General features: G+C 39.4%; 1 protein-coding gene across 1 annotated transcript in view; it reads right to left on the bottom strand.

Annotated features, from left to right (window-relative positions):
- The window catches only part of LOC135195565 (uncharacterized), a 332,933-nt gene extending 312,251 nt beyond the window's left edge, over positions 1-20,682 (bottom strand). The window contains exon 1 of the mRNA XM_064221846.1: positions 20,201-20,682. The gene's annotated coding sequence lies outside the window, so the exon portion shown is untranslated. The remainder of the gene's footprint in view (positions 1-20,200) is intronic.
- Between the last annotated feature and the right edge of the window lie 899 nt (positions 20,683-21,581).

Below are 21,581 nucleotides of genomic sequence, written 5' to 3'. Positions count from 1 at the left end.
ATATATATAGTTTTATATATATTTTAAGAGAGAGAGAGAGAGTAGAGGAGGAGAGAGAGAGAGAGAGAGAGAGCGAGAGATAGAGAGAGAGAGAGAGAGAGAGAAGAGAGAGAGAGTTAGAAGAGAAGAAAATTAAAGAACCAAAATGAGCATATTTTTTCCAAAGTGTCGATTTACGATCTCGTAAGAATAAGAAAATTGTGACGGATTGTGCACTTAAAACAGTAAACAATGGAACTTCATTTAGAACACTTACGCAATTGAGTCGTCGTTATATGTAGGCTACATCTACTATGTATTGAAAGTAAATTGTTTTTTTTTTAATTAGCTAACTAATGAGAAAATAATGAGTTGTTCAAACGGCGAAAATTCAACGAAAAAAAATGTTTATAACATTGTTATCCAAACGTATTTGAGTTATATATATATATAATATATATATATATATATAGATATATATATTATATATATATATATATATATATAACTTAAATACGTTTGAATAACAATGTTAAAACATTTTTTTAATGTGTGTTTGTGTGTTCATATAACCCAGAGAACGTCAAATTTAACAAAACCTTAAAACAAAATTACTTTTAAACAAATTTAGCAAATTTTTGCATAAGTACCACACATCGTCAATAATTTAAAAATCTAAAAAATAGACTTTGGAAACCAAACTAAAACAGGAAACCTATAACAACTGGCAGATATTTCAAATGACTCTAGGCATAGTACATTAATCATTTTGCACAAATTAAAGGCTCATTATTGAAGAAACTTCCTTTAAAATGAATAGAAGAAACTTCATAGGAGTTCGCTACAAATAACGTCCCATTATTCCTCTTGACAGGTATTGAAATAATGAATGAGGGCCATAATTGCAAAAGACATTGCATAAATCAAGTAACTCTCTCTCTCTCTCTCTCTCTCTCTCTCTCTCTCTCTCTCTCTCTCTCTTCCGTACTTCGGAATAATGATCCCAACACTGCGAATAATATTATATGTCATTATTAGCGCGTCATTCTTCTTCTGAGGTCGGTAGTAGAAGGAATTCCTCAGGGCAATTACTACCTCCCCAAAGAAGTTCCTTGGGAAGCAGAGACTCATTCCATCTCGAAAAATGTCTTTACCGCGCTCAAGGTTAGGCGTTTGGACGATCAAACCGTGGCCACGATCAAACGCCTGATCAGACCGATTCGACCGTGGCAGGTGTCTGTTCGACAGCTCGACTGTGACATCTGAGCGTAAGATACAGAATTACAAGTATTCAGTTGCTTATTTCAAACCGTAAATCCATATTATCTTTTCTTGAGGAGGTTTGGAAGGATCCATGAGTCTACACGAAGCCAGATTTAGACTGATTCGACCGTGTTAAGTATTACTTCGACAGCTCAACAATGACATCAAAGCTTAAAAGAGATCAAGAGGAAGTTGCGAGTATTTGATCGTTTATTCCAGACCGTAACTCCATTCTATAATCTTCTTAGCGGTTTGGCTATGTACATAGCCCTACGCGATGCCATATTTCAACTAGATTCTAGTTTATTCGACCTTGTCAGATGTCTGTTCGACAGTGACATCAAAGCGTAAGAGATCGAATTATGAGCATCTGACTATTTATTTCAGAACGTCACCCCATGTAGAATCTTTTCTACTATAGTTTGGCAACTCCATATGTAGTACGAATTTCCGAACGACTTGACCAAGATGACCATCTACAACCACAAAACCGGAAGCAGTTTAATTATAACCCTAGGCAGTAATAAAACATAACCAATTATAACCCTAAGTAATAAATTATAGCCAATTAAAACCCTAAACCTCAAGTAACAAATATGCCTCTCTCTCTCTCTCTCTCTCTCTCTCTCTCTCTCTCTCTCTCTCTCTCTCTCAAGAGGAATAGACAAATTATTATTATTATTATTAATATTATTATTATTATTATTATTAAATTCGCAGCTTCTTCTTTAAAAATCACCGTAGGATGTAGGCCAACTGCCATACATACAAACATGGCAGTCCTCAAAACTCGCTCCTGAAACTGGGAAAACAGTAAATCATCCTATATGACAGGAAACTGGAACGCTGCAAATAATAATCCCTTTTGCTGTATAGATACTACATCGTTACGCGCGCAACCGAATAATATGTATGCGTGTGCAAGCACGTCCTTGACCAAAAAAAAGGGGATTACGGAATTCTCGATTTGTATATCCAGTACCGACGCTTGCAATAATCACCGTGACAGAGACACCATGGCGATTATTCAGGGAGTCACATCACCGTGGCGTTACAAGAGATCGTAACTATACCAGCGGATCGTTCTGGGGCAGGACACCGAAGTCCCATTTTTACGTAAATCGTCTTCGATATGGTAGAGGGAGGGAAAATGGAATGAAAGAGACGGCATAGGCTAATTAAGTCCTATGTAAAAAAAAAAAAAAAAAAAAAAAAAAAAAGCACTAGGCCGTAACATGTTAACAAACGAAAATCGACTAGAGTAACTCGAAAATGTCCCAATTTGGGGGGGCAAATACTACTTTTGTCCCAACTTTTTTGGCAAAATTGCTTTTATGACGTCACAGCAAGGTTGAAGAAGGCATCATGGTATTTCTATATAAGCTTTCCGCATCGTTTGTCCCCACGAATACGAAAACTACCAGGAATTGGGGAGTCAAATGTATTTCGTCGTGTTTAGTACGAGCCCCTGGGGGTTAATTACAGTCGTCCGAATAAATATTACTTAAAATTCTTGTTCAGGAGGTAAAACTGCATAGAAAAACCGCAACTGCCATAGTCTAGGCCGATGCGGAATAGCAATATAGATCTACCTGCATCATTAGTCCTATGTAAGAAAGCTCTACGCCTACAAAAGAACCATAGTATTATCAAACAAAACTCGACTAAAATAACCAGAAAATGTCGCCCTCCCCCCTCTTTTTTGGCAAACATTGCTTCTATGAAGTCACAGCAATATTTTCACAGACTTAAAGCAAGTAATGCTTACTAATAAACCACGAGTGAGGTTACTGATCGTTTACTGCCTTCTTCCAACCTGGGCCAAAGTAATCTCTCAACCGCTTCCAATTTGCTTTAGACTATTTTTGAAGTCCTCACTTATACTTCTTCCTGACATTGTGTGTGAATCGGAGCTTCCGTGAAATGGAATTCACTAGAGAGAGAGAGGTTATAATGGTAGTACAAATACCACGTGTTGATAAATTGTATATACTACTAAACCAGCAGAGAGAGAGAGAGTGAGCATTGACCCACGCAAATTTATCAGATTAACCCATTCAATTCTGAACCGCCTTAACTCTTATGCACCCCAACTCGATATTCCTCTCTCTCTCTCTCTCTCTCTCTCTCTCTCTCTCTCTCTCTCTCTCTCTCTCTCTCTCTCTCTCATCATCGGGAGACGTCATTCACTTAATCAGTGGCTAAATAACTTCAACCTGGATGCACTGCCCTTAGGAAATTAACGGCTAAAAGGGGCTACTGAGTAGTACTATAAACAAAACATAAAATTAGACTAAAAGATCAAAAGTAATATAAACGAAATAAACAGAGGCGGCGTGCAACTAGTTTTATATTAACGAAGAGCTTGAAGAAAATAAAACTACGACATGCAAGAGGAGATAAGTGGAAGCCAATTCAAAAAGATCATCTCAGACAGGTGAAAGAGTCCGTATATATTTCCAGCTTGCTTCAGACAACGCAGACACGGTACTACAGCAAGAAGAGACCAGCCAATGTGACAACCAGAGAGCGGAATGATGACAAACTTTGGCTTCCTCTAAAGCATGACAAAACTCCAAGAGCATAATGACAAATCCCAGGAGGGTACCGTGCTATAGCGGTTACCGCTGATTTGTCAACCGAGACTTGTGCTTATCAGCCTAGAAGGGAAAGACAAATCGGGTCACAGATGAAAAACGACAAGCGTATTTCTAGAGAGCAAATCATCCACACTTCTTTCAGATTTCTGGGACGATATAATCAAAAACTCCTAAAAAAAACGTTGGCGTTGTTACATGGAGCACTGTTAGCATTACTAAAGGTTTGCAGCGTCCCTTAGGCCTAAAGCTACTCCCGACTATTTTAAGCTTTTTACTTTACTTACCAGCTTCCAAAGAGTATTTCTGACCCTTGAGGACCTTAGTGTTAAATGGCGCACTGTAGGCATTACTGCAGGTTATTTATAGCCTGCCTTGGGCCTACAGTTGCTTCCCACTATTTTAAGCCTTTTAACTTTACTTCCGAATTTTCAAAAGCCACAGCGGCAGTCTCAGCTCGAAGTCTCTCATTGGATGAGCGGGGATCGCGTACTAGCCTACCAATCTGGTAGCCAGAGTTCGTTCCTGCCTACAGCCAACGGGAGAACAGGAGGAATTTATTTCTAGTGATCAGAAATTCATTTCTCGATATAATGTAGTTCGGATCCCACAGTGAGCCGTAGGTCCCGTTGCTAAGTCACCAATAATTGGTTCCTAGCCACGTCAATAAAAATCTAATCCTTCTGGCCAGTCCTATTGGAGAGCCGTTAATCAGCTCAGTGGTCTGGTTAAAACTAAGATATACTTAGCAATCTTAGCCCTGTTACGTGGTGCACTGTTAGCATTACTAAAGGTTTGCAGCGTTCCTTAGACCAATATCTGCCCCCCACTTTATTTGAGCCATAAAGCAAATCACATAGTTATGATGCTCGCTGACTGAATACTTAACGCACGAATGAAAGAAAAGTAGTATACTAAGTGTCTTAAAGAATCCGCATTTTTAAAAATAGTTCAAACCACTAAGGATGCCTATAACACATGTTTATTTCACTTTAACCTTCGCTTTACGAGCTGCCCTAAAGCAAGAGCCCGTGCCAGCACAAGGCTAGCTTAACGTTTGTATTCTTATATTGACCTTCTGACTACACTGTTATGACAAAAAAAATGGCATAACGTAAGCTGCCTAAATACAAAATACTAGGAGTCTACTTAACAAAACTACAAGCTCTGTTCATAACTGTAATTAGTGCACTCAGTGAGTACGAAACGCAAGGCCCATTATTATTATTATTATTATTATTATTATTGTTTTTTTTTTTTTTTTTTTTTTTTTTTTTTTTTTTTTTTTTTTTTTTGCTCTATCATAGTCCTCCAATTCGACTGGGTGGTATTTATAGTGTGGGGTTCCGGGTTGCATCCTGCCTCCTTAGGAGTCCATCACTTTTCTTACTATGTGTGCCGTTTCTAGGATCACACTCTTCTGCATGAGTCCTGGAGCTACTTCAGCCTCTAATTTTTCTAGATTCCTTTTCAGGGATCTTGGGATCGTGCCTAGTGCTCCTATGATTATGGGTACGATTTCCACTGGCATATCCCATATCCTTCTTATTTCTATTTCAGATCTTGATACTTATCCATTTTTTCCCTCTCTTTCTCTTCAACTCTGGTGTCCCATGGTATTGCGACATCAATGAGTGATACTTTCTTCTCGACTTTGTCAATCAATGTCATGTCTGGTCTGTTTGCACGTATCACCCTATCCTTCTGATACCATAGTCCCAGAGGATCTTTGCCTGATCGTTTTTTTTCTATCACTCCCTCAGGTTGGTGCTCGTACCACTTATTACTGCAAGGTAGCTGATGTTTCTTGCACAGGCTCCAGTGGAGGGCTTTTGCCACTGAATCATGCCTCTTTTTGTACTGGTTCTGTGCAAGTGCCGGGCATTCACTTGCTATGTGGTTTATGGTTTCATTTTTCGTATTGCACTTCCTACATATGGGAGAGATGTTATTTCCGTCTATCGTACTTTGAACATATCTGGTTCTTAGGGCCTGATCTTGTGCCGCTGTTATCATTCCCTCAGTTTCCTTCTTGAGCTCTCCCCTCTGTAGCCATTGCCAATTGTCATCGCTGGCTAATTCTTTAGTCTGTCTCATGTATTGTCCGTGCATTGGTTTGTTGTGCCAGTCCTCTGTCTTTCTGTCTTTCTCCTGTCTCTGTATATTTCTGGGTCTTCGTCTACTTTTATTAGTCCTTCTTCCCATGCACTCTTTAGCCCACTCGTCTTCACTGGTTTTCAGATATTGCCCAAGTGCTCTGTTCTCCGATGTTGACACAGTCCTCTATACTTAGTAGTCCTCTCCCTCCTTCCTTTCGTGTTATGTATAGTCTGTCCGTATTTGCTCTTGGGTGTAGTGCTTTGTGTATTGTCATTTGTTTCCTGGTTTTTCTGATCAATGCTGCGGAGTTCTGCCTTCGTCCATTCCACTATTCCTGCGCTGTATCTGATTACTGGCACTGCCCCATGTGTTTATGGCTTTATCATATTTCCGGCGTTGAGTTTTGACTTGAGTATCGCCTTGAGTCTCTGCATATATTCTTTCCTGATCGTGTCCTTCATCTCTTGGTGTTTTATATCTCCTCCTTCCATTATTCCCAGGTATTTGTATCCAGTCTCATCTATGTGTTTGATGTTGCTCCCATCTGGTAGCTTTATCCCTTCAGTTCTCGTTACTTTGCCTTTTTGTATGATGACTAAGGCGCATTTTTCTATTCCAAACTCCACCTGATGTCCCCAGATACAATCCTTACAGTCTGGATTAGGGTACTAATTTCCTTGGTGTTCTTACCATACAGCTTGATGTCGTCCATGACATCAGATGATTGATTTTGTTGCCTCTTTTCTTGAGTTGGTACCCGGCATCCGTACTTTCTGTAGTATCTTTTGTTTTGGTCATGGGAATCATGGCTACTATACGAAGAGTAGTGGGGACAGTGAGTCTCCCTGGAAGATCCCTCTCTGATATTAACCTCTGCTAGTCTTATTCCAGAGCTTGTAAGTATTGTATTCCAGTTGCGCATTGTATTTTTGAGGAAGCTGATGGTATTTTCCTCTGCCCCATATATTTTCAGGCATCCTATTAGCCATGTGTGTGGTATCATGTCGAAGGCTTTCTTATAGTCTATCCATGCCATGCTTAGGTTGGTTTTCCTTCTCCTACTGTTCTTCATTACCATTTTGTCTATCAGGAGCTGGTCTTTTGTGCCCCTACACTTCCTTCTGCAGCCTTTCTGTTGGTGGGGGATGGTGTTGTCTCCTCTAGGTAGTTGTATGCCTTTCACTGATGATACCTGTTAGTAACTTCCACATTATGGTAGGCAGGTGATAGGCCTGTAGTTACTGCTATATTTCCCTTACTCTTGTCTTTTTGTACTAAGGAGTTCTTCCTGTGGTCATCCATTTGGGTGCTTGGTGATTTGAGATACAATGCTGGAGTTGTTCTGCTATTCGTGGGTGTGTAGGGCCTTGAAGTTTTTTGAGCCAGTATCCATGGACTTCATCGGGACCTGGGGCTTTCCAGTTTGGCATTTTCTTTAGTTGGTTGTCTGACTGTGTCTGTCGTGATCTCTGTGAATCTTTGTTTTATTCTCCCTGTTTCTTCTTCCTTGACTTCCTGGAGCCATGTTGCATGTTTGTTGTGTGATACCGGATTGCTCCATATGTTTTCCCATAGTCTCTTACTTGGTTCGGCTTCAGGAATTTCTGGGTGGTTGTCTTCCCCTCTTAGTTGGCTGTATAGTCTTTTCTGGTTGGTTCCGAATAGTTTGTTCTGTTGGTATCCCTTATTCCTGTTCATGTACCGTTGGATCTTGTGTGCTTTGGCCTTAAGCCTCTGTTTTACATCTTCTATTGTGTTGTTTAGTCCCCTCTCTTGTACTTTGTATTTCTCGTTGAGTTCCTCCCTTGTTTTCTTGCTCTTAGCCTGCTGCCATCTCTTTCAGTTTACTCAAGTCAGATCTCATCTCCATGATTTGCTTTTCCAGGGCTTTCCTTCCAAGGAGGTTGCTGTTTGGTTTCTGTGGGTTGGTTGTGACGGTGGTGTTGGTGTTCGAATCCCCATCAGTTCTGCTACTAATCTTGCTCCTGCATATGTCAAGTTATTTGTTTCTGTGATACTGGTGGTGTGTATTAGGCCCATTATTTCATTGACCTCACTTGTTTTCTCCTTTAATTTCTTGGTGTTGTAGGCTTTCATGGAGGGGATCTTTGTCTCTCTGTATCTGGCTCCATCCATTGTCTAATCTTTTCTACCCATTCCGTCCTCTCTGTTACTTCGTCGGTGTTTCTTCGTGTGTCGTTGTTTGATACTTCATCCTCCCTGTCGTCTTCTGTGGCATCGTCTCTCAGTTCGTCTTCGTGTAATTCGTTGTCGTGTGACATTTCCCTATCCAGTTCTTCTCTTTCTGTTGGGGAGAGCCAGCTCTTTTTCTTTATGTTCCTTACTTGGTCTGCCAGCCTTTGCTCTGTTTGGGGGGTGTTATTCCTCTCATTCCAGATGTTGATCAATCTTCTTCTATATCCTCTCTCCGTCGGGTTGCTTCTGATGTAGCATCTCCATATTTCCTTATTTTCTTCTCTTGTCCATTTCTTCCTTTTTGCCTCTGTAGCTCCAATCTCAGGCTGTTGATTACTGTCGTTGTGGTGATCAGTTGCTGGATGACGACCTCCAAGTACCTGACCGTCTTCCCCTTCAATTGGGTTGAATACCTGGTTGCCGGACGAGGCTCCTCTGTTGCCAGAGGTTCCATTTACGTCGTTGTCGTTTATTCCTTCATTTCTTTCCATCATTGCTGAGTTTTGCTATTTAACCCATAGCTGGACCCTACCCCATCAGGGATAGGTACTCATTTACAGCTGAGTAGACTGAGGAAATTATGGTAAAGATCCTTTCCCAAGGAATCAACGCCGAGGAGAGCGGTCACCCATCCAACGACTGACCAGCCCCAATGTTGCTTAACTTGACTTAAGTCTATTGACGACCTAACCAACTCCTCCACGGCGCCACATATTATTATTATTGTTATTATTATTATTATTATTGGTGTATATATTAGAATTTTACAGATAAACTATGATACCATAGTCATCAAAGTCATTAACGATTTTCTCTCTCTCTCTCTCTCTCTCTCTCTCTCTCTATCTTTCTTAAGCGAGCTTTCGTCTGGAGCTGCCAGACATCCTCGGGCTGGGAAGCTGAGGGTGGACTGATCTTGGTGCGGTGTCCGTCCTCCTTATATCTGTGGTTGACAGCAGGGGGTCTGCCCCATGCTTGTCTCCTATTGGCTGGTGGCGGTGAGTCTTGTTTTCATTGGCTGCCTGAGCCAGGTCTCAAGCCACTTTCTTCGGGCCGATGGTTGCGTTGCAGCATATCCTGCAGCCGCCTGGACCTCCTAAGCGGTCGATGTAAAGCATTGATTGGGGCGTTGCGCTACGCTGTGGGACGTCACGGCTACTTTGATTTCCATCGGCTGCAGGAGTACCTCGTTCGGGGGCGTTGTCATCCATAGAGTTGTCATGATCGGTGGTGTCATTGTTGGTGGCAGGTCTTCTCATACTCGTAGGGAGGAGAAATTCTTCCTGCGTCGTATTCAGAGTAGGTTTTATTTGCTGGATGAGTAGCGCCTCCAGCAGGCGCAACCGACGGGCATCAGGGGCCTTCCCGATGATCTTCGTGTTCTTTATGATGACATCTCGGGAGATGGCCTCGTGATGTTTGGTGCGGGCGTGATTCTTTATAGCCCCCTCTTTGGGCGTGGCACGAGAGTCTCTTCGACAGTCGCATGGTAGTCATACCTACGTAGGCGCCGCTGCATTCGCGGACTGGGCATGTATATTGGTACACTACATGCGTCTTGCTTCAGGGGTTCTCGTACCTGTGGAGAGGGGTTATTTTTCATAATAAGATCGCACGTCCTCCGATTCTGGTAATATATGATTAGGTCGATATTCTTGGTGTCGTCAGTCGGGGATACATTATCGGAAATAATTTTCTTAATGGCGTCCTCTTCTTCACGGTAATGGGAACTCATGAAGGCTTTGTAGTACAGCTTGATATTATCCTGGGGGCGGGGCTGCGGGCTCTCACTACCGTACCATTTCTCCAGGGCTGTGCGGACTTCCTTGCTGATTAATTTATTTGAGTACCCATTATTCACAAGTACTTGGGAGGCGCGGTCGAGTTCCTGGTGAGTGTCCTGCCAGGTTGAGCAGTGGGAGAGGGCCCCTCCTGACGAAGGCCCTGACGGAGGTGCTTTTGAATCTGGCGGGGCACTCGCTGTCTCCGTTGAGGCAAAGTCCTAAATTGGTTTTCTTTGTGTAGACTGAAGTACGGAGACCGTCTTCCGTCTTGCTTACAAGGACGTCGAGGAAGGGGAGCCGATCGTCGGAGCTGCGTTCGACTGAGAGAGAGAGAGAGAAAATCGTTAATGACGTTTGATGACTATGGTATCATAGTTTATCTGTAAAATTCTAATATATTATTATTATTATTATTATTATTTTTTTTTTTTTTTTTTTTTTTTTTTTTTTTTTGTGCTCTATCACAGACCTCCAATTCGACTGGGTGGTATTTATAGTGTGGGGTTCCGGGTTGCATCCTGCCTCCTTAGGAGTCCATCACTCTTCTTACTATGTGTGCCGTTTCTAGGATCACACTCTTCTGCATGAGGCCCGGAGCTACTTCAGCCTCTAGTTTTTCTAGATTCCTTTTCAGGGATCTTGGGATCGTGCCTAGTGCTCTATGATTATGGGTACGATTTCCACTGGCATATCCCATATCCTTCTTATTTCTATTTTCAGATCTTGATACTTATCCAATTTTTCCCTCTCTTTCTCTTCAACTCTGGTGTCCCATGGTATTGCGACATCAATGAGTGATACTTTCTTCTTGACCTTGTCAATCAACGTCACGTCTGGTCTGTTTGCACGTATCACCCTATCCGTTCTGATACCATAGTCCCAGAGGATCTTGCGTGATCGTTTTCTATCACTCCTTCAGGTTGGTGCTCGTACCACTTATTACTGCAAGGTAGCTGATGTTTCTGCACAGGCTCCAGTGGAGGGCTTTTGCTACTGAATCATGCCTCTTTTTGTACTGGTTCTGCGCAAGTGCCGGGCATTCACTTGCTATGTGGTTTATGGTTTCACTTTTCGTATTGCACTTCCTACATATGGGAGAGATGTTATTTCCGTCTATCGTACTTTGAACATATCTGGTTCTTAGGGCCTGATCTTGTGCCGCTGTTATCATTCCTTCAGTTTCCTTCTTTAGCTCTCCCCTCTGTAGCCATTGCCAATTGTCATCGCTGGCTAGTTCTTTAGTCTGTCTCATGTATTGTCCGTGCATTGGTTTGTTGTGCCAGTCTTCTGTTCTTTCTGTCTTTCTCCTGTCTCTGTATATTTCTGGGTCTTCGTCTGCTTTTATTAGTCCTTCTTCCCATGCACTCTTTAGCCACTCGTCTTCACTGGTTTTCAGATATTGCCCCAGTGCTCTGTTTTCGATGTTGACGCAGTCCTCTATACTGAGTAGTCCTCCTCCCCGCCCTCCTTCCTTTCGTGTTATGTATAGTCTGTCCGTATTTGCTCTTGGGTGTAGTGCTTTGTGTATTGTCATATGTTTCCTGGTTTCTGATCTATGCTGCGGAGTTCTGCCTTCGTCCATTCCACTATTCCTGCGCTGTATCTGATTACTGGCACTGCCCATGTGTTATGGCTTTTATTATTATTATATTATTATTATTATTATTATTATATTATTATTATTATTATTATTATTATTATTATTATTATTATTGTTGTTATTATTATTATTATTATTATTATTATTATTATTATTATTATTATTATTATTTTTTTTTTTTTTTTTTTTTTTTTTTTTTTTTTTTTGCTCTATCACAGTCCTCCAATTCGACTGGGTGGTATTTATAGTGTGGGGTTCCGGGTTGCATCCTGCCTCCTTAGGAGTCCATCACTCTTCTTACTATGTGTGCCGTTTCTAGGATCACACTCTTCTGCATGAGGCCCGGAGCTACTTCAGCCTCTAGTTTTTCTAGATTCCTTTTCAGGGATCCTTGGGATCGTGCCTAGTCGCCTATGATTATGGGTACGATTTCCACTGGCATATCCCATATCCTTCTTTATTTCTATTTTCAGATCTTGATACTATCCGATTTTTTCCCTCTCTTTCTCTTCAACTCTGGTGTCCCATGGTATTGCGACATCAATGAGTGATACTTTCTTCTTTGGACCTTGTCAATCAACGTCACGTCTGGTCTGTTTGCACGTATCACCCTATCCGTTCTGATACCATAGTCCAGAGGATCTTTGCGTGATCGTTTTCTATCACTCCTTCAGGTTGGTGCTCGTACCACTTATTACTGCAAGGTAGCTGATGTTTCTTGCACAGGCTCCAGTGGAGGGCTTTTGCTACTGAATCATGCCTCTTTTTGTACTGGTTCTGCGCAAGTGCCGGGCATTCACTTGCTATGTGGTTTATGGTTTCACTTTTCGTATTGCACTTCCTACATATGGGAGAGATGTTATTTCCGTCTATCGTACTTTGAACATATCTGGTTCTTAGGGCCTGATCTGTGCCGCTGTTATCATTCCTTCAGTTTCCTTCTTAGCTCTCCCCTCTGTAGCCATTGCCAATTGTCATCGCTGGCTAGTTCTTTAGTCTGTCTCATGTATTGTCCGTGCATTGGTTTGTTGTGTGCCAGTCTTTCTGTTCTTTCTGTCTTATTTCCCCTGTCTTCTGTATATTTTCTGGGTCTTACGTCTGCTTTATTAGTCCTTCTTCCCATGCACTTTTTAGCCACTCGTCTTCACTGGTTTTCAGGTATTGCCCCAGTGCTCTGTTTTCGATGTTGACGCAGTCCTCTATACTGAGTAGTCCTCTCCCTCCTTCCTTTCGTGTTATGTATAGTCTGTCCGTATTTGCTCTTGGGTGTAGTGCTTTGTGTATTGTCATATGTTCCTGGTTTTCTGATCTATGCTGCGGAGTTCGGCCTTCGTCATTCCACTATTCCTGCGCTGTATCTGATTACTGGCACTGCCCATGTGTTTATGGCTTTTCATCATATTTCCGGCGTGAGTTTTGACTTGAGTATCGCCTTGAGTCTCTGCATATATTCTTTCCTTTCCTGATCGTGTCCTTCATCTCTTGGTGTTTTATATCTCCTCCTTCCATATTCCCAGGTATTTGTATCCTGTCTCATCTATGTGTTTGATGTTGCTCCCATCTGGTAGCTTTATCCCTTCAGTTATTATTATTATTATTATTATTATTATTATTATTATTATTAATTATTATTCAGATTATAAAACCCTATTCATATAAAACAACCCTACACACAAGGAGCCATCGACTTGAAATTCAAGCTTCCAAAGAGAATTAGGAAGAAAAACCAAATAATTCATAAAAAGAAAAGGTGAATTGTCTAAGGGATTTACTGTAGTGCATCTTCATCTATTGCAAATGAAATAGGGTGAAACTTAATGCCCTGCGGATTTGAGCTTCTTTGTCTAAACTAAACAGCCCACGAAACAGGTAGGTTATGTATACAGTACCTGATCTTTAGTCTTCAAAAAATGCTTCAAACAAACCAACTAAGCCACTGCAAATATGTGATATATTACATAACATATACGTTTTAATTATAACAATTTTGTTCTTACGTCTAACATTACGTGGAATCCTCAAAAAATTAGAAACTAAGGTTAGATGTACAACTCAGACCTATACTCTGTTTTTTTTCATCTGTCCATCTGCCTATGGTGTTTGTGTATGGCAAGACTGCGTCCCGGTAAATAGTTACGCTGTGTGAAAGTGTTAGGTTAAATAAAAGGATATCTGGGTGTACATTTGCAACTGAAAAGTGTTTTAATAATTTACTGTATGCGAATTACACCGTTAATATTCGAAATAGGATATTATTATAATCGTTGAATGTAAGCTGAATGTAACTATCTAAAGCCCGGGACGCAGTGTTACCATACAAAAACACCACAGGCCGATGGACAGATGAAAAAAATAGAGTATAGTAGGTCTAAAGGTTGCACCAAAACCAAGTGAATTATCCTTATTCTCCACATTCTAAAAAAGCAAAGAGAGTTGAACTATTTGTGATTATATTCAGAGGAATAAGTGTTATAACTAAGCTATATCATCAATGGATTACTCCGTTCAAAATGTCTTATTCAGCCATAAAATTATTACGGCATTAGCCAGAAAAAAACTACACTCAGTAAGTAAAGTTCTTGGCGGTTTTATTCAAAGAGTTTGAAGTGTTATAACTGTAAATGTATGATATATTACATAACGTATACGGTACGATTAAAACAGGTCGTTCTTTACGTTTAACATTGAGTGGATTCCTCCAAAACTAGAAAAAGCAGTTAAGTGGATTACTCCAAAACCAGTCGAATTAGCCTTACACTCCACATCCTAGACAAAAGAAGAAGAAAGTAGAGCTCTTTGTCAATATATTCAAAGAAGAACGGAGTCTTATTCAGCCATAAAATGATCATTTCCTTAGCCTTTATCCTTCCCTACTTCGCTCATGACTATGCGAAGGGCGTGGTCGCATATCCACAAGACGGTGGACATGACAGTGAAAACACTCCTTTTGTGGTTTACGTGAGCGAGAATATTTTCGCATTTTGGCCTCCAAGTGCTGCTGATGCGTGATCGCCAATGAAATAAATAAAAGATACTATGAAAAAAATTAAAGTTATAAATAAATACGTGATGTATGTAAAATAAAACTAAAGACAAACAAATTAATACGTGAAATTGACTGCTATAGGTCTATCGTTTAAACAGACGATATATTTTATATGCCTAATTTGGCAAAATGTTCTGGTGCTATATTTATATGTATGTATGTGTGTGTGTGTGTGAGAGAGAGAAGAATAAAAATGCACGAATGAATGCATGAAACTGACACTTATTGGTCTATCATTTAAACAAAGAGTAAGTTTTGTAAGTTTAATTTGCCAAAATGTATTCTGATATATATAATATAGTATAATATATATATATATATATATATATTATATATATATATATATATATATATATAGAGAGGAGAGATAGAGAGAGAGAGAGAGGAGAGACCGAGGGAGAGAGAGAGAGAGAGCGTAGGTTTTTATATGTTCTGTGAGAAGTTCCCACAATCTACGTCCTCTAGAAAAATTAGTCGAACAATATCACCGAAATCCATTTCAGCTGAACAAATTGGTGCAGTTTCAAGGACGATACAGACAAAAAAAAAAAAAAAAAAATAGCACACACAAGAAACAGAAAACGTATATAAGTGTAGCTAGCGCACAATTATTCCACACGCGAATTATTTTCTGATGGATGAATTCTAAAACCGCCGATTCGATGCAAAGGAGTTTCCTGTCATTAAATAGACCATGTCCTTATTCTAAGTATAAATTGTATGTCTTTTTTACGACTTACAAGACTTCTAGTTTCATATTTTGTTCAATATGACACTTCAAAATGGAAGACAAAAGGAAGAGGGAACATTATATTATTATTATTATTATGATTATTTATTATTATTATTATTAGTATTATTATTATGATTATTATTATTGTTGTTGTTGTTGTTGTTGTTGTTGTTGTTGTTGTTGTTGTTGTTGTTGTTGTTGTTGTTATTTATTATTATTATTATTATTATTATTATTATTATTCTCTTCTCTTCTTCTTCCTAGCTTAAACCCATTTTTTATATGGGGTCGCCATTACGAATGAGTCGTCTCCATCGATTTCTGTCTTGTGCCTCGTTCTTCTTTAATACCTTTCAATTCCTTATCTTCCCTACACAATCACGCCATCTCTTTCTTGGTCTTCCCTTCTTCCTTCTACCCTGCACTTCCATTTCCATCGTATGTCTTCCAACATGACGTTCCTCCCTTCGTAACAGGTGTTATTATCAGGTGTTATTATTATTATAACGCAAATATTCATAAGTATATACAAAAATTCCAGTAAGTCGTAGGGCCAACTTTCGAAAATTTGTAAACATCCGGAGACCAAAACTAGAAGAAGCAGAAGAAGAAGAAAAACGAACCCATCATCTACACGAACGGAAATTCCCATCTCTCGACTACATCTACCTTTTGCCTACCCCTCGCTCTCACCCTTCCCCCCCCCCCCCCCCCACCACCTTACCCCTTCCCATTCAATCCACACCTCCCCCCTCCCCTCCAACTCAAGTCCCTCCTTTTCAAATGTCATCGGTGGGACTCAATGAGTCTTATCCTGTCTTATGATGCGAACTTTGTTCTGCAACTTGGCAACCTAAGATTCATTCGTAATCAGTAGGCCTATTAAAACAATCAATTCAAATGAATGAAAAACGGGGAATTCATAAATAAAAAAAATACGTAACACGTATGACATGCAAAAAAGCAAAAAAAAACAAAAAATCTACTACGAACTTGGCAACCTAAGCCTAGGCGTCCTTCGTGACGAGTAGGCCTATTTCATTTTAAAAATTCAGGCGAATTCAAATGAATGAGAAGGGAACAGCATTGTGTTGTTAATAATAATAATAAAAAAAAGGTAAATAGAAGTACGAATGACAAGCTAATGAATGAAAAAGAAACCTTTTCCAAAAACTTGGCAACTAGGCCTGTTATGCTTCCCTCGTGATGAGTAGGCCTAGTTTTATTAAAGATTCAGGTGAATTCAACTGAATAGGAACGGGAATGTACTATGTTATTAATAAAAAAAAAAGTAACAGTAATTTAAAAAAAAAATTCTACTTAGAACTTGGCAACCTAGACCTATGCTTCCTTCGTGATGGGTACGCCTAATTCATCAAAAAATCCAGATGAATTCAAATGCATGGAAACGGGGAATGAGCTGTGCTAATAATAAAAAAAGACAATAAAAATTACAGTATAAACTTACGTAATACGCAAAAAATAATAATAATAATAATAAAATAAAATTAAATTAAAATATATAAACTTAGAAATGAGACCAGAATTTTTGCAAAATTTTCACCAAAACATAAGTACAAAATGCGCCGAGGTTTCTTCCGGCACAATCGAATTTTCTGTACAGCGTATAATGCTGTATGAGACTCTTAGCCCCTGCCCAGTGGTGGATTGTGTTGGCCAGTCGCACGATTATGGCTAACTTTAACATTGAATAAAATAAAAACTACTGAGGCTAGGGGGTTGCAATTTGGTATGTTTGATGACTGGAGGGCGGAAGATCAACATACCAATTTGCAGCCCTCTGACCTCAGTATACAAGGTCTGAGGGCGGACAACAAAAGTGCAACCGGACAAATAATTCCATCTCAATAGTTGTGTATTTTTTTTACAGGAAACTAAAAAGTACTGCGCAACTGAAGCTTGTCTATACCGCTCTTATATACATCAAGGTTCTTAAAAGAATAAATGCAAGTCCACTTTTCGCAATAAGGATTTGCACCGACTGACTGATTGGTCTATTGTCGAATTGCATCCTACAGCAATCATCATCCTTGGCCCTTTCAATTATCCATTTCATTCCGGATATCGGAACGTCCTTTGAAAGTGAAATCATTAAGTCCCCCCCGGCCCCCCCCCCCCCCCACCCCCACCCCAAAATCGGACATTGATGGTATAATCGGTCTATTTGACCCCAAAGCTTTGCGACGCCAACGGCCTCTGTGGAGAAATTAGGCCAAATGGCTTTCATGGGTGAAATGATTATGTTGGTTATCGTGTGACGTTGATTTTACTTTTTGAAAAAATAATTATTAATAATTTTAAGAGTCGACAGTCGCATGGAACTGATCATCAATGGTATAAAATCTGTTCATTATTACAAGGTTTACAATCTTAGACCTACTCTAACGTTACGAACTAATAAATAACGAATTTACTGTAAAACTTACGTTACAAACTTACTGTGAAAACAAAACAATGCCCGTGTGAGAGTGCGGAACGATCTTTTCCAGTGAGGTTATCAAAGATGATCAGCAAAATCATGAAAATCGAGAATATAGATAGAGTTCCTGGGTCACTTTCACTCTGCGGTCTGCTGGTAGCGTCCGCCAAAATGTTTGCGGTCGAGCAAATTAGATGATTCTCAGAAACGCGTCGAGTATATTTCCGTGTATGGAACTTACATACATACATACAGTATATACACACACACACACACACACACACAAACCAAACGAGCCCCCACAACGCAAAACATTATGGGAGAATTCTCTGTAAGATCCACAAGCAAGGAAATTTCTGGAGCCCCTATACTATATGAAACTAGACGCAAGATTCGACCATCGTACGGAAACAAGCGCGCTGGCGCATGCGCACGCGCTTTGGCGAGACATCCCGGGTTTCGCCAGTTTCCAGAAATGCGCAGACAAATCACCGAGAACGTCATACTGATGCTGGAAGCAAAATATAAAATATAGAGTAAGACATTTTACAGCCGAGGCAACTTTAGGGAAACATGGGTCTATAGTAATGGCGGCAATTGGCGATTATGAGATTCCAATAGGCCTATAGTGTATGAAAATGCTTAGGTCTACAATCGTAAAGGCCTCACAGAGTCGCACAGGGCCTCAAAATGTGGCCCTTTCTCACCAATGTCTAAATACTGACTCCATCACGTCACTCCAAAAGATCGGCGAGCGGATTTTCATTACCTTCGTCGGAAGGAGACACGTTTTCCGGAATGAAGTAACAGATCAATTATTCGCTATTCAAAAAACTAGAGAATTTTATAGGTGGCATTTTCTCCTGAGAGAGAGAGAGACTCGACCAAATCCGAGACATTAATTAATTAGAGAACCAGGAAGTTATTCTGCGAAATGATTAAAAAAACTTCACTTTCCGTAACAAAAAAAAAAAAAAAAAAAAAAAAAAAAAAAAAAAAAAAAAAGACAACCGCAGTTAAATCTGTAAAAATACGACAAGTCACGCTGGAGGTTTAGACCAATACATGGAGAGCCAAAAGAGACACTTTTTGTTTTTAATTACGAGCCTTCAGACTTACAGGTTCACAAATGGTTGTTTGATTGGTTTATATTTTCACGGTGTCACAACAACGAGGGTCACTGACATCGAAAACAATAATTATTTGCCAAAAATAAGCGAAGTGCACATCTCGGTAGGACGGGAAGCCATACCCCATTACACATAGTACTAAAGAGACGAGCATACGAATCAATCGGGAAAAAAGTGAACATCAATGCGTAAGTCCCCGACCACCTATACATGTGCTTAGTTTATATCCTTCTACACGACCGGAAACAGACAACCAGTATCGAGACTTGTAATGACAAGAATACAGTGCCAGTCTGTGAACTTATATATAAAAACTCTCATCTGTAACAATGTCGACATTTTCGTAAAAATCCAGTACGAAATCGAGAGCCGGTTTACTGACGAGGCGCAACGTACAAGTATTTGCTTCGTCACGATTTGACAGCTGATGTTGCTGGCTTCTGGTTTTATCAAGGAAAAAAAACAGAGAAGCAGATATATAAATATATCTAAGAAAGGGAGAAAGGTGAATAAAACAGCCGAGAGAGAGAGAGAGAAAGGATAGTGCTTCCACTAGAATCTCCTCTTCTCTGGGCATTAATAACACGAGATGAATTAGACCGATTTTTTTTAGAAAACTTAAAATTAACACTATAAATTAGCATCGCTATTGCTACAAAAACCATATATAAACTCGCACTATTCTTATTAACAACGTTGACATATGATTGCATCTCAACAGCATCACAGAGTTCACCGTATATAAATGTCTATAGACTAATGAGTCACAATGAGGCCAGACAGCCAATATTAAGTTTAAAGTTTGTGGAAAGGATTAACGCCAACTTAAATTTTAAAAATACTATATGGAAATAAAAACTGCTTCCTCGTCAAAAGATTGTACAGTCCATATCAGTCTACTAGCAAAATTTCATATAACTTATAGAAATGATTTCCTACCACATATACGTTTCCTAAATGCTCTACCTTAATATTTATCATCCAACCTTCCATATTTTCAACGTCTTCTTGATAAAATCGTTGAGCGAAAAACTAGATAAAATTGGAAATAAATAATCGAGCGTTTTCTAAAACTGCAGCAACCTTGAAAGGAGCAACAAGGTGTCCTCCATTAAAACGACATTGTCATACCTTGGCCACATGCACTCACGCTTTCTATAAACATAGACTAATACTTTTTTTTCTAGCACAGACACAATATTCACTTGATTTTCTAAAACAAGAAAATGACCACGCGGAAGAGGTAAATCACGTTCGCACAAAGCATTAAACAACTACATTCCAATACAAAAAAAAAAAAAGTATTATAATAAAAAAAGGTTGAACACTCACGTGAGATGTAAACCCATTTGGTGCAGAATTTCTTCGCCTAAATCGGTCTAGGAGACATTCCTGCCTTTGCACGTAATCCTCGGCTGAAGACTTCCTCCAGAGTTCCTCCTGTATAGGATGCCGATCGAGGGCTTCTCTTGCACTTAGGATGCCGAACCTCGATTATCCTTTTTCTAAAATTATTTTGATTTCTTTACGTTAAAACTTTTTCCTGAACTCGTGGTGGACGATTCAGTAGCTGCAGAAATGGACACCAGCAGTTAACACTGAACAATTTTGTTTGATTAGACCTATAAGTCACACTTTATTTTGATGTAAACTGCAATTGGCTATGCCCGGGTATTCGATAAAGCATTCACTGTTTCACTGCCACCATTTCACAATTACCATCATAAAAAGCTAACCAAAAACCATGAACATTTTCCATGATAAAAGTATAGCCGAATTGTATTAAATCACATCACTACTTATCAATATAATCTTTCGATTCATGACTGTTTTTTTTTTAATAGTAGTTAAATCCAGGCAAATATATCCTCTATTCACCGAGGTCTTTGTTGTGGGAGGTAAGGGTGCGGGGGCGGTGTTATGTATCCCCAAGAATCAATAGATTTATTTATTGTATAATAATACATTTATGTGGGAATACAGTATTCAAGACAAACCGTCAGTACTGAATACCAAACAACTAAAAAAAAAAATCTTCATAATCCTAGTCCTATTCACTTCAAACTTGTCTCCTACAAAAGAAAGTATTAAAAACTATGACCAACAGCGTTCCATACACACGCGTACATTAAAAAAATACTTTTTATTCATCTCACTCTACTTAATATAATATTAAATAGAGCTTCTCTTCATCTGCATTTGATAAGGATCTTATCGAGGTAAGCTGTTTCCTCTACAACTCTTTTTCTCAAAGTGGCAATCGCTCGATCTTACATATAATTATGGAGACAAATATGCATATTCGGTCGTTTTCTCTTTATTAAAATGTTCCCACATTGTTCAGTACTTGGAAAAAGAGAGAGAGAGAGAGAGAGAGAGAGAGAGAGAGAGAGAGAGAGAGAGAGAGAGAGCAAGTATTTGTTGCAGATTGAAGATTGCATCACTGGAAGGAATAGAAGACTAGGCCTATAGGTACCCTAATAACATTACCTTCCTTATTTTTCTATGAAAATAACTAGCCCATTTTCCCCAATGAAAGTTTACCTTCGCCTCTCACAAAATCATATAAAAAAAAAAATATTATAAACATGTAAACAGCCATTTTCGCCTAGTAAAGCAACAAATTAAAAGTTTTTTTTTTTCGATTATGTCAGAATCACATACCGTACACGTAGGTTATGGACTTTCACTTTCAAGTTAAAACAGATGCATT

This window comes from Macrobrachium nipponense, chromosome 16, assembly GCF_015104395.2.
Source record: "Macrobrachium nipponense isolate FS-2020 chromosome 16, ASM1510439v2, whole genome shotgun sequence".
NCBI lineage: Eukaryota > Metazoa > Arthropoda > Malacostraca > Decapoda > Palaemonidae > Macrobrachium > Macrobrachium nipponense.
This window is presented reverse-complemented; position numbering and strand designations above follow the sequence as displayed.